This window comes from Acartia tonsa, chromosome 10 (genome assembly GCF_053477335.1).
Source record: "Acartia tonsa isolate MP-2025a chromosome 10, ASM5347733v1, whole genome shotgun sequence".
NCBI lineage: Eukaryota > Metazoa > Arthropoda > Copepoda > Calanoida > Acartiidae > Acartia > Acartia tonsa.
In genome coordinates this window covers 4163382-4177500 of record NC_137269.1, presented here as the reverse complement: position 1 = coordinate 4177500, position 14119 = coordinate 4163382, and the positions used below count along the sequence as shown (strand labels likewise).

Below are 14119 nucleotides of genomic sequence, written 5' to 3'. Positions count from 1 at the left end.
ATTATTAGTTCTCAAGCAAAAGGGGGTGGAGGTGGTATAGGGGAATTGGTTTAAAACCTGCTTTAAAATATGTTCTTGTAATGTAACAAATTTAATATTTTTAATTAGTTTATTAAAAACAACACTTGTTTTTAATTGTATTTTTGACTATAGGTTAAAATTATCGATAATATACAAATATCTTAATATCACTTGATTTAATTTTTATAGTTTTTGTTTAAACACAAGTTTTGAAGTCCTGCTAAGATGCTTCGACTCTCCCTTTTCTTCTCCAATATACACCTTTTCTTCTTCCCCTCCCCCTTTACTCCTTCCCCATTCTTTTATTCCTATGGTGCTTAAATATAAAGGGATAGTGGCTTTACAAATTTTGATATTTCTGTATGTTTCAGCAATTTGCGAGATCTTTTAGGACATATATAATATTATATTTGTAAAATTCTACATGTGTTTGTTTAAGGATGAGAAAACCCCTCCAAATAAATAGCATAAAACCAGCCATGGACTAATATTAATCTTCCTTGAAAAATGTAGCATGAGAAGCTCAACTGTTTATGGGATCTAAAAAGACATATATACAAAAGACAAATCTTACTACTTTATTAATTAAACTATTGGCTACATTTCATTAGGGGGGGGTGGGGGAGGAGGAGATTAGCCTTTCCCCCACAATTTATTTTTAGGAATTATAAGATTTTATTTCATTGGGGTGGTGATTATTTTTTTCTGGAGGTGATTTCTCTGCGGAGTGTGGTGGTACCCTTCCATATTAGTTATAAACTTTTGCAGGACCTATGCGATTCTTCACTGCTCAGGAGAACCATATCGGTCCAGCGGTTAGCGAGATTAATAGTTACAGACAGTCACATACACACACACACACAAACATTCTCTTACTTTTATTCAAAGAATACCTTTAGCACTGTCTCTTTTTAAAGAATTAGCCCATCTACCTCAACCACCTAAAGAATTCAAAATTGACGTAATAAAAAAAAACTAGAAAAATACTCAAAACCTAAAGAATATCTAAAAAATACTTTAATGAATAAAAGTGTTTTTTTTTACAGTTTTTCTTTAAAAGTATAGTAGTTAGTTTTTACTATAAAGCAATTATCTATAAAATTTTTGTTTTTTTACTATCTCAATTGTTTCGACCCATTCCATCTCAGGCAGGTTTCAAAGCTGAAATTAAAATATAATTACAATAGAGGTATTAAGTTTTAATACTTCAGCCCTACTGTAATTTTTAATTCATTTCATGGCCTTAGGATTCTTCATTTCAGAGCCCTATGTGCTTAGTTAGTGCCCAACCTCTTTATGTCAAAGTGGGGCGTCATAATCTCCAATTTTACGTGGATTTTTTTTAGGTTAAATTTTCGCGGATTATTTAGTTAAAATTTCCTGGATAATTTTTTCTGAACAATTTTATTTTAAAATGTGAGAAATTATTGAAAAATAATGAAATTGAAAAGAAACAAATTTAGATAGTGATAAAAACCTATTAGAAATTAAGAATTGGTAAAGTTAAAATAATTACATTAATATAGATAAAACATGTAGAAATTAGTGACTTTTGTTAATAAAGAAAAAAAAGTGATTTTAACGAAAAAAGAAAGATATATCGTCAAATAGCAATTTAGAAAGGTAATTTTTAAAAGACTTACAATTTATTACATTTATGAATTATTATTAAAAAATGAGGATGACAACATCCATAAAAGCAAAGCACTGAAACGATAGGACAAACGGACATTAACTTGTATAGTGTCAAAACTGAATAATCAGAATATAAATGTATAAGAGTCGAAGCAAAATTGTAAGTAAATTTGTAAAAAAAAACAATGTTAATGTTTATGGACATACTTACATTTTTAGGACTTAATTCTAGAGTAGCTTCGCTTATAATATTGTACTTTGTAGTCCCAGAAATCAATATACCAAAAATCAGATCAAACGGATAATAAAATCCCTTAAAAAATGATTAAATCACATAATTTTTTTTTTAAAAGTAGAAAAATCAACATGTTTAAAATGGACGTACGGACATTCTAGTAATGATTATAGAGTTGCTACGCTTTCTAAATCGTACGTAACTACTACAGGAATCACCATGAAAAGTTTGAAATCGATTAGACAATTCTAACATGCCTAAATTAACATGCTATCTGTCTCGGACGGACGGACGTACGGACGAACCTACCCTGATTATAGAAAAGCTTTGCTTTTAAAAATTTTTGAGATCCATCAACATAGTTATAATTGATTAAGGGTAAGTTTAGGGAGGGAGGGGTCATTGGAATGTAAATTATACTAGTTCCCAAAGTATACTAAACTCGTTCTGAGATTGGTTGGCTGGCTCAAGATCTTTTATTTATTATGGTACACCGACAAACCTCCTAATGCGACAAACCTCCCAAAGGGACAAACGTCCTAATGCGACATCTCTCAAGTAAAACGTTCTAAACTTTTTCAAAAATTATACATTTAAAAATCTTCTAAAATTTGAGTACAAAATCAATATAGAGTGGGGGAGGGGAATTCGACCCTCTCCCACTTTGTATTCTAGTTTTTAATATATAACAATTTGTTTGGGGGGGGGGGGGGCATTTTATTCTAGAGGCGATTTCTTTTTGGAGAATGGTGATGGTACCTACCCCTAAAATAGTTATAAACCTTACCAAGACCTTTGAGAAGATACACTGTAAAGGAAAGACGTATCATTTCAGCGGTTAAACATTGGTATACACACACAGATATCCTGTTACTTTTATATAAGTGTTACTTATTTTTAAATATAGATTTATTTATTATACCACATGATAAAAGTTCTAAATGTATACATGTTAGGGATCTTAATGGAAAAGACGGTGGACGACAAGTTGATATACAATCCCAAGTATGTTAAACAAAATTAACCATTAAAATTCTTGACTAAATATTTGGAAATTGAATCTGCTTGTTTTTACAGCCTAATCAAGATTTAATAAAGGTTATTTTAAAGAATTATATAACGTGTAAATAAATCTTTCGGTTAGTACCAACTTATGATTAACATTTCAATGTACCTTCCCTAAAATAAAAATATTAAATTAAGGATGTTGTCATCCTTGTTTTAATTCATTATTCCAAAGTTGAAGTATATTTTACTTTACATACATTACCCATTACTTTTATAGCTATAAAAAGCAAGAATGAAAAAATCCAAAACAGATTTTATCTTTTTCTGGTATGGCTTCGAAACCGATTAATATCCGCTTGATTAGAACCCATTCTCAGCCCTACTAAGTACTAAAAAATCATATAAAGCATCGGTTGGCAGACAATTTTCCACGGTTATTAAAATAAAAATCATAAAACTAATACCAGTTTTGTTATCCTAGACCTTCGGCTCCTCGCAGGGTTACAAAACTAGTTTTAATCTTTTAAATTTTCTGTTTGATATCCGTGGAAAGTTGCCTGTAATACGATGCGACAAATAACTATTATAAAGATCAAAACAACCTGTATTTGAAAATAATATTTTTTAGTATCGTAGTTAATACCTAACTGATTTTTTTACATCATTATGTTATTAATTGTTACCCAAATCATGATTAACAAAATTACCCATTCGGTAGATTTAAATTATAAGTGATAAAGTTTGGCCACTATTAGTTCGCACTCCCCAATTAATGTCTAATAAAAGTACCCAAAGTTTTTAAAACAAAGAACGTGTTTATAAAACTTTGGGGACTACTAATCCCGGACTAAAATAATTTACTGGCCATATGTCCATTCTTCCCTGAGATAGGTATATAAATGTTTTTTTTTCTCGTATTCATTCGAATCCGGTGGATAAGAATTGGTTCTCATCCACCTTGTGGCTTTAAAAAAACTGGTTTTAATCTTATAATTGTACATTCTATATCCGCGGAAAGGTCTTTATAATACAATGCGAGAAATAACTATTAATTATTTCGACTTAGTTTACAGACAAATATGTACTTTTGGAGACAGACGTACAGAATTCAATTATCGAATAGCTTCGCTCCTAAAAAAGGGATGCATTCTTTTAGGTCATTCAGACATACCAAAGCGTTTTTTTCTCTCTCTCTTTTTACTCGTTTTGTCAATGAATAGAATTAGTGTTCTATTAATTAAGCAAAAAATACACTTTTACATTGTTAAACGTTTCCATTTTTTTTTATAAAAGGACAAACGAACATAGAATGTATGTTAACTGTGAATTTAAACAATTCTTCCTAGAAACTTTGTCGTAAAGGTTTTCCTTTTTATCATAGAAATCTCCTTATATGGATCAAAATTGATATGACGATTCTAATATTTCCTTTATCTACTATTACAAAACTTACATCTAAAAAAAAATAGCCTCAAACATCCCTAAGACTGTGAAGCTTCTCTAAAAGTATGATATCAATAATTAACTTTTAAAAACATTTGCTTTTATTCATTTACAGGATTTTAAAAACATTTTTTACTTTTTTTTTTGCTTGAGGGTCAAACACTGCCCAGACTATTTTAGCCCTTTTGGCTTTTTTTAAATGTGGGTAAATCTAGGAAGGGAGGGGACAGTGGACTGTAAAATGCAATGGTACCCAAAGTTTTAGTAATGCTATCTTATACGTTAATTAAAACTTTGGGTACTTCTATTGAATTTTGAGTTGTTGGTTCTTATATAACAGTTTCCAAACTTTTCAACCAATAAATTCAATCTACAGAAGGGGTAATTTTGTTTATCATCATTTGGGAAGAAAATAAATCATTTACCATTGTCTTATCCCTTAAGATCTCTGGGTAAATCGCTTTTGTCTACCAGTAGAAATTCCCTACCTCCCTTTATAAAAGCGAAGCTTTTCTATAATTAGGGTAGGTCCGTCCGTCCGTCACAAACGAATAGATTTTTTCGTTAATTTAGGGATGTTAGAATTGTCCTATCGATTTCAAACTTTGCATGGTGATTCCTTTAGTAGTTAGGTACGATTTAGAAAGCGTAGCAACTCTATAATCATAACAAGAGTGTCCGTACGTCCATTTTAAACATGTTGATTTTTTTTACTTTTTTAACAACAAATTTTTATGTGATTTAATCATCTGATTGATCTGATTTTTAGTATGTTGATTCCTGGGACAACAAAGTATATAATGTTATAAGCAAAGCAACTCTATAAACAAGTCCTACAAATGTAATTATGTCCATAAACATTTTCTGTATCAAGCAGTTTTTCAACAAATTTACTTACAATTTTGCTCCGATTCTTATACATTTATTCAGTTCTGACACTATAAAAGTGTTAATGTACGTTTGTCCTACCGTTTCAGTGCTTCGCTTTTATGGATGTTGTTATCCTTGTTTTCTCTTCAAATGCTTGTTTGTTGATAAACCACGCCGGAGCCTCCATCCGTCCCTCCGTTCTAATTTTGAATCAACATTTTATCAAGAAATAAAACAATATTATGAAAAAAACTTTATTTACTTTTAAAAATATTAAATTTTAGACCATAATAAACTTCTAAAATAAGTGTTGCTAGCTTTCTCTAAATAAGATTTTTTAGAGATATTAAAAACTCAATATTACAATATGATTTAGCCTTACTTTGGGTTTAAGTTTTCTATGTGATTTTAAGACCTTAGAAGCCGCCTTTGAAAATTTGAAAAGCATGCCAAATTCAACATGAAAGCGACCTAAACTTTCAAGTAATGCATAATACAGTGTTTGAAAAATAAAGACTTTTTGTATTTAAATCCCTACATAAAAGTAAAAGGATGTCTGTTTGTCTGCACAAAAAGATCTCACTAACCGCTGTGGATCGGTATGGTTCACATGAAACCCAGGGAAGGTTTATAACTGTTTTTGAGAGGTTATCTCAATTCTATCAAAAGAACCCCCCCCCCCCACGAGCTTTTTTACTTTCTATAATTAGTCCGTCCGTCCGTACGTCACGGACAGCTAGCTCTTTTCGTTAATTTAAACATGTTAAAATTGTCCTATCGATTCCAAACTTTGCATGGTAATTCCTGTAGTAGTTAGGTACGATTTAGAACTCTCAGCAACTATATAATTGTTACTTGGATGTCCCTACTACCATTTTAAACATGATGATTTTTAACTTTTAAAAAAACTAATTATCAAATTAATCTTATTATTGTAATACTGATTAGTTGGACAACACAGTACAATGTTTTAATCGAAGCATATCTATAATATATCCTAAAAATAAAAATGTAAGTATGTTCTTAAACTATATCCTGTATTTAAACAGTTTTTCAACAAATACAGTGTGTTTTTTATGAGAACTTTTTTGAAAGCAATTTTACCCCACTTATAGTTATCAGAATTTAATGATTAATGGCTTATTTTCTTCGTTTTTTATAACCATTTATAGAACATCAAAAAAAATATTTTAGTTTTTATTAAAAAAGTATAGTAAAATCAAAAATTCAAAACCTAGGTGTCAACATATAAAAATAATTTTAGCGCATTTTTCTCATGCTCAAATCTTCTACCCTTTGCAAGAATGACTGAAAAACGCTTCAAAGTTTAGATACAGAGTTAAAAATTGATACAGATACTTTTGGGGACATGTACTAGAACATATGAAAGTTTGAAGGCCATATATCAACCAGGGAGGGAGTACTGACCCCCCAAAGTGGAATACTGAAAATCCAATTTTTTTTCTTGCAAAGGGTAAAGATTTGAGCTTAATAAAAATGCGCTAAAACCTTTTTCAGATGTTGACACCTAAGTTTTGAATTTTTTATTTTACTGTACTTTTTAAATAAAAAATGAAATATTTGTTTGATGTTCTATAAATGGTTATAAAAACAAAGAAAATAAGCCATTAATCATTAAATTCTGATAACTATAAGTGGGGTAAAATTGCTTTCAAAAAAGTTCTCATAAAAAAAAACACACTGTACATTTATATTCTGATTATTCAGTTCTGATACTTTACAAGTATAACTCTTCGTTTGTTCACCGTTTCAGAGCTTCGCTTTTGAGGATGTTGTCATCCTTTTTTATAAAAATTTTATCACCATTTCACAAGCCATTAGCGAAGCAGCTAGTATTTATAAAGTAGTAGAAGCTTACGATTTCAACTGTTTAGTTTTATAGTTTAGGATGGTTTTAGACCATTTTTGCAAATTTCGAATGCAGAGCCTTTAGATGCTAGGACCTTAGCATTTATTTAATGGCTATTGTGGATTTTCGGAATACTAGGTATGTGTGAACTATGAATCAGGGATATAAAGGGATAAGACAATGTCTGATAAATTAATGTACATCCCCATGATGATACACAAAATTACTCCTTTTGTAGATTGAAAAAAAGTAGTTTGAACGTTTAACCACTCAACTAGTACCCAAAGTTGTTAAGTAAACTGACAAGAAAACATGATTATAAAACTTTGGGGACCAGTGTAATAATCAACCCAATGTCCCCTCCCTCCCAGCCTATGAATAGTGTAGAAATTTTAATCTTCACTCCCCTGCTAAGCTTGACATTGAGAGGGATTTATGTTTTGAAGATAAACAGTCAACCTCCCAATTTGATTCTAGTTTTAAACAGAAAAAAGTAATTTTTATGGTACCCTCCCCAAATAATTATAAAACATCCCAACACCCATGAAAAGCTCCCTTGTACAGGAGAAACATATCTGTCTAGCGGTTAGCGAGATCTTTCGGCACAGGCAGACTGATAGATACACATACAGACGGACGTCCTGTTACTTTTACAAGGATTTTGTCATGTCTATGTGTTTGGATATTGTGTATTTTTCTAAATACCTTTCCCTCGAGAAATTTTCTCTTTTGAAAGTAAAATGATTTAGATCTATTGGATTTGTATAATCACATGAATTGAATAGCAAACTTTGTGTTGGTATAATGGATATATCATTACTCGGATGTTGAACCAGATTTTTAACTTACTCTAATAAAGTGATGATTTGCAGCTGGATAATATAATAATATCCCATTCATCCCTTCTATTAGATGAATACACTGACCATTAAATGAGTTCCTTTTTAGCAAGCTAAATTGACGACAAACTTCCCCTGACAAAATATCCATGAATATCTTATATCCATTATTGTAAACAAGGATGACAACACCCACAAAATCGAAGCTCAACGAATCAGACAGACGTACGGACAAAATTTTAACTATTAACAATTAAGGAGTAACAAACATTATAAAATTCAGGGATCTTAAGGGATAAGACAATAGACGATAAATTGAAATTCATCTTTAATGATGATAAATTAAGGATTACAATTATTGGTTGAAAAGTTTTGACACTACTAGTTGGGAACCAACCAATTAAAATGCATTTTAAGTTTTCGTGCGAACGAAAAAGAAAATGTGGTGTTAAAACTTTGGGTCCCAATATAATTTATCTCTAATATCCCCTCCCTCATTGACAAATTGAAAAAAAAATGCTGGTACCCAAAGTTTTGTCTAAATACTATTGGGATTTATCATTCTTAATTGTTTTGTACAAAATGAACAGTGTCCAAACTTTTCCACCCCCTATTTTTATCTACAAAGGGTTAATTTTTTTTATTATTATCTTTACGTCAGTTTATCGAATATTGTCTTTATCCCTGGATATTCAAATCTATTGATGAAATATTGCTAGACGTGTCATGCCAAAATTTCTTTTCACGAGATTTTCAATCTTTCTGTCTATCTATCTGTCTGTCTATCTATCTGTCTATTTATCAGTCTACCTATCTGTCAGTCTATCTATCTGTCTATCTATCCTTCAGTCTATCTATATGTCTATCTATCTATCTATCTGTCATTCTATCTTTCTGTCTATCTGTAAGCCTATCTATCTGTCGGTCTATCTATATGTCAATCAATCTATATCCGTCATTCTATCTTTCTGTAAGTTTATCTATCTATAAGTCTATCTAAATGTCAGGCTTTTTACCTGTCTATCTATCTGTCTGCCTACCTATCTATCTATCCTTCAATCTATCTATCTGTTTGTCTATCTATCCTTCAATCTATCTATCTGTTTGTCTATCTATCCTTCAATCTATCTATCTGTTTGTTTATCTATCTGTCTGTCTATCGATCTATCTATCTTTGAGTCTATTTATCTATATATCTTTCAGTCTATCTATCTGTCTTTCTATCTATCTGACAGTCTATCAATCTATCTATTCGGCTATCTATCTGTCTGTCTACCTATCTCTTTACATGTAAATCTATATATATATATTCGTTTATGTATTGCTTGGGGGGGGGGGGGGGGGGTAATCCTCCCTCTATAAAATCTAATCTATCTATCTATATTCTATTAGACTTATCTTATTAAACATTCAGTTGATTTGGTATATTGTAAAAATTCAATTTTATCGCTTTACGCCAATTTTTATGAGTTCCTAAATTAGGTTAAGAATTAAAGTGGTTTTCAGCTAATTTGCTGCATTCCTTCATATATATAGTAAGGGCGCAGCCACTAGTATATAAAAAATGTATTAATATTCAGCCGTGTCTCCACGACTTTTAACGCTTAACAGTGTATGAAAAATTATACTAAATGAGCTAAGCCCCTAAAAAGAAATCAAAGAAAAATTATTTTTGGCACCGACTTTACGTTTAACAGGGAGGAAGGGTTCATTGGACTGCAAATAATACCTGTACCTAAAGTCATTTTAACAAGTTTTCTCGTTGGTTGGCTTAATATCTTTGGGTACTTTTTATGAAATCTTGATAGTAGAAACATTTTATATTTCATTTTTAAGTCAAACTTTTCCTGAAAGAATTCTTGGTTTTGTGTTTGACTTGTTTAACCGCTTGTAGTGGGATTTTCTTTTACTCATGTCAGTAAAGGATTATTTATGACAAAAATGTTTAATCTTTTTTTTTTTTTTTTTTTTTTTTTGGGGGGGGGGGTTGACACCTCATTCAAAAAATCTAATGAAGGGAGGGGGGGGGGCGGGGGGGGGTAGGCTGACTCTCTCTTTGGGCTCCAAACTTGCTATAGTTTAACCTATTGTATAAAGTAGTAAGGTTTTTTTTTGTCCGAAGCCTAAATTTTCCATAACTACTAGATCTATTGAGATCTCAATTTTAGGGAATCTTCACAAAGATCCAAAGGTGGTTTTAGGCTATTTTGAAATTTCTATTCAGATTCAAGTCTCAAGATTCCTTTAGGCCATTTGTCTGCCTTTCCCTACCCTTCAAATACACAGCCTCTAGAAGCTAGGGGCGCCACTGCTAAGAAAATGTATGGTAACTAATTATATTTTTACACTTTATAGGTATGTTATAGTATGATGGATAGAAGCCTAAATCCTGCCCCAAACCAATAATAAACTTCCCTAACAATAGTAAAACTATGTCCTGGAATTATATACATACATACTACATAGAAACAGAAGGACATCCTATTACAATTTAACATACTGGCAACTACTAAGGGGAGGGACTCAGTGGACCCTTCCCCAACTTTCAAATTTGGTTATAAAAAAAAAAATTTGGATGAATCGTGGTACCCTTCCTCAAAATAGTTCATAGGACCTATGAGAAGCTACACTGTAAAGGAGACCCTCATTAGTTCAGCGGTACAAACATACAGATAGACATCTTTTTAATAAAAGGAAGATGCACTTTCTCTACCTATCTCTCAATTAATCTATCTATTCAAAAATATATTTGAAGAATAGTAAAATTATTACGCTCAGTATGATACTTTCTTTGTTGTCGCTAAAGGGCCGTTTCTCAGGTTTTAAACAACATATTGTCACAGTTAATTTTGTCCATGGCAAGCTTAAAATTTTGCTTTCTTACTACTTTGACTTTTTAACTTTAAAAATCAGCTTGTATTACAATCTTATGATTTACATATTAAGGGTAGAAGAGGGGGGTGAGGGGTAATAGACGAGAAATGTATCCACTTCCAAAAGTAAGAGGAAATCTTTTTGTATCTCTGTCTTTTTATCTGCATCGAAAATTCTGAACCGATATCGTTCTCCTAAACAATGTGGCTTTCCTTCCCCAACCTCAAGTGCCCCTAGAGGCCTCTAGGGGGCGTGTCCGCTAGTAAAAAATAAAGTTACTAAAGGTTGAATTTTACCGATGTGAGTTGTACTATTCTAGTATGAGTCCCTACTAACATATAGTAATTTTAGACGATTTTTAATGCAAACGGTTCAAAAGCAGCAAAAACAATGTATCTTACAAATTATATTTAGGGGAGGGGAGGTATTTAATGGTTTAAACCAATGACGTACTCTTACTTAGCAGCGTTATTGACAAGGACGCCTCAATCCTAATTTATGTTGCAATATGTATCTAAACAAGGATGACAACATTGATAATGCGAAGCTTTGAAACGGAAGGACAAACGAACATTAACACTTGTAAAGTGTCAGAACTGAATAATCAGAATATAAATTATAAAAGTCGAAACAAAATTGTAATTAAATTTGTTGAAAAACAGGATATTGTTTAAGGACATACTTACATTTTTAAGACTTGATTATAGAGATGCTTCGTTTTTAACATTGTGCTTTGTTGTTATAGAATCAGTATTCCAAAAATCCGATCAATCGGAAAATTTTATCACATAGAAATTAGTTGTTAAAAAAGTTAAAAATAAACATGTTTTAAATGGACGTATGAACTTTCTGGTAACGATCATATAGTTGATATGCTTTATAATTCGTACCTAACTGTTATAGGAATCATTATGCAAAGTTTGAAATTGAAAGGACAATTCTAACAAGCCTAACTTAACGAAAAGAGCTATACGGACGGACGAACCAACCCTAATTGTAGAAAAGCCTCGCTTTTAAAAATCACATATACATAACAATTGTTATGTACAATAAGCTAAAGAAAAAGTAATCTTAGTTTTTGTCCGGGTTTTGAATTTATTTTGCATCATGGCATTACAATATCCTTATGATAATGTAACAGGATGTTTGTATGTCTGTCTGTCCGTCTGTCTGTGCCTAAGGATCTCGCCAACCGCTGAACCGTTATTGTTCTCCTTTACATGGATGGTAACTTCTCCTAGGTCCTGAGAAGGTTTATAACTGTAATGGGGGAGAGTACCACCACCCTCCTAAGATTGATCGCACAATCGGATTGATACTCGACTGTGACATTGTGACACTTTAAGACCTCAGAAACTGCCGACAATCAGATATTTTCTCCTCGTCCTTTGATGAGAGATTATAAATAGGTTTGGCAGAAGGTTCTATTATGGTGTTCGATCACATCAGCAGAACTTTATTAATAGGTTTAGCACAAGGTCCTATAATGGTGGTCAATCACATCAGCAGAACTTTATAAATAGGTTTAGCACAAGGTCCTATAATGGTGTTCAAACGCTGGGTATTTTTATCAAATATTGATTGTTTAGTTCCAAACTATAAGTGCCAACATTTTGCAACAAATATTTTTGGTTATTTAAATAGTTTATCATCATTGGGGATGTGCTTTAATTTATCGTCTATTGTCATATCCCCTGAGATCCTTAGCAATAACCAACTATGTATAAAGTTTCATATTTTTAAAAATTTGTATGATACATATGCAGGGGTCTAAAGAGATAGGACATTGGCAGATCATTTTATGTATATCCCCAATGTTGATAAGCAAAAATGTCCCTTCCGTAGATTACAAAAAGTTGTCGAAATGTTTGGACACTGAACTTAATTAACCAACCAATCGAAATTTAATGAAAGTTCCCAAAGTGGTTAAGCCAACTAATACGAAAACGTTATTATAAAACTTTTGTGACTAATGTTTGATTTTTAAAAAAGCTTCGCTTATAAAAATGAAATTTGAAGTTGTAAAATGAAATAAAATTAGATGACTTAACAACATAAAAGATATAAAATCACATATGTTATACTTTTCCATTTCATTTTACTCTTTAGTTAAGTAGCTACTACTAAGTATTCAATAGAATCCAAATTTTGTCGAGTACAGAATTGTCCTATCAATTTTAAACTTTGCATGGTGGTTCCTATAAAGGTACAATTTAGAAAGCATAGTAACTCAATAATCATTCCAGAAAGTCAGAACGTTCATTTAAAATATGCTAATTTTTTAACTTTTTGTACAATATAATTATCTTATCCATCTGAATTTTGGTTTAATGATTCCTAGGACAACGAGGTTTAACTACTTACTATTGTAAAATAACCTGAAAATATTTTTGGATGAATATTTAGACCTTGTTATGACATCAACTAACAGAACTTAAAAACAGAATAAATTAAGAAACCCAAAAAATATTTCTTTTTTAAATTTTAAATACACTTACATTAGTATTTATCTTAGCGTATTATAGACAGCTTTCTGCGGATATTAAAATAAATTCGTCCGAAGGCGCGGGATAACAAAACTAGTGTTTATTTTATGATTCTTATCTTAATAGTGGACAAATTGTCGTAGGTTGCTAACATGGACATCATTTATTGGTCAGTTCGTTCATCCAGGAGGAGGTGGATAAAGGAATCGTTATTTTAGCCAGCTACAAGTTTCATTTTATTATTAGTACATTATATTCTGGTGTAAGATCCAAGTAATGATAAATCTATTGTTATAAAGAAATATAAGCTGTACAAAAATTGCAATTAATCGTTTTAGATCTTAATATGAATATATTTTCTGGGTTTTTTTTTGTTTCTTTGTGTTTGAATTAATTAAAGAATAACCCAAAACGGTTTAGAATAGATTTCTTAAAACAATGATAACAACACCCATAAAAGCGAAGCACTGAAACGGTAGGATAAACGGACATTTACAGATCTGAATAATCAGAATATAAATGTTATATAAGAGTGGAAGCAAACCTGTAAGTAAATTTGTTTTAAAAGTGCTTGATACAGGATAATTTTTATGGACATACTTACATTTTTTTCGACTTTAATATAGAGTTGCTTTGCTTATAATAGTATACTTTGTTGTCTCAGGAATCAATATACCAAAAATCAGATTAATAGGATAATTAGATCACATAAAGATTTGTTCTTTAAAAAAGTAAAAAAAATCAACATGTTTAAAATTGACGTACGTACTTATAGAGTTGATACGATTTATAAATCGTACCTAACTATTACAGGAATCACCATATAAAGTTTGAAATT

General features: G+C 31.2%; 1 protein-coding gene across 1 annotated transcript in view; it reads left to right on the top strand.

The window, feature by feature from the left end:
- Positions 1–1302: 1302 nt before the first annotated feature.
- Positions 1303–14119, top strand: part of LOC145329212 (uncharacterized) — a 56982-nt gene continuing 44165 nt past the window's right edge. The window contains exon 1 of the mRNA XM_080173263.1: positions 1303–1644. The gene's annotated coding sequence lies outside the window, so the exon portion shown is untranslated. The remainder of the gene's footprint in view (positions 1645–14119) is intronic.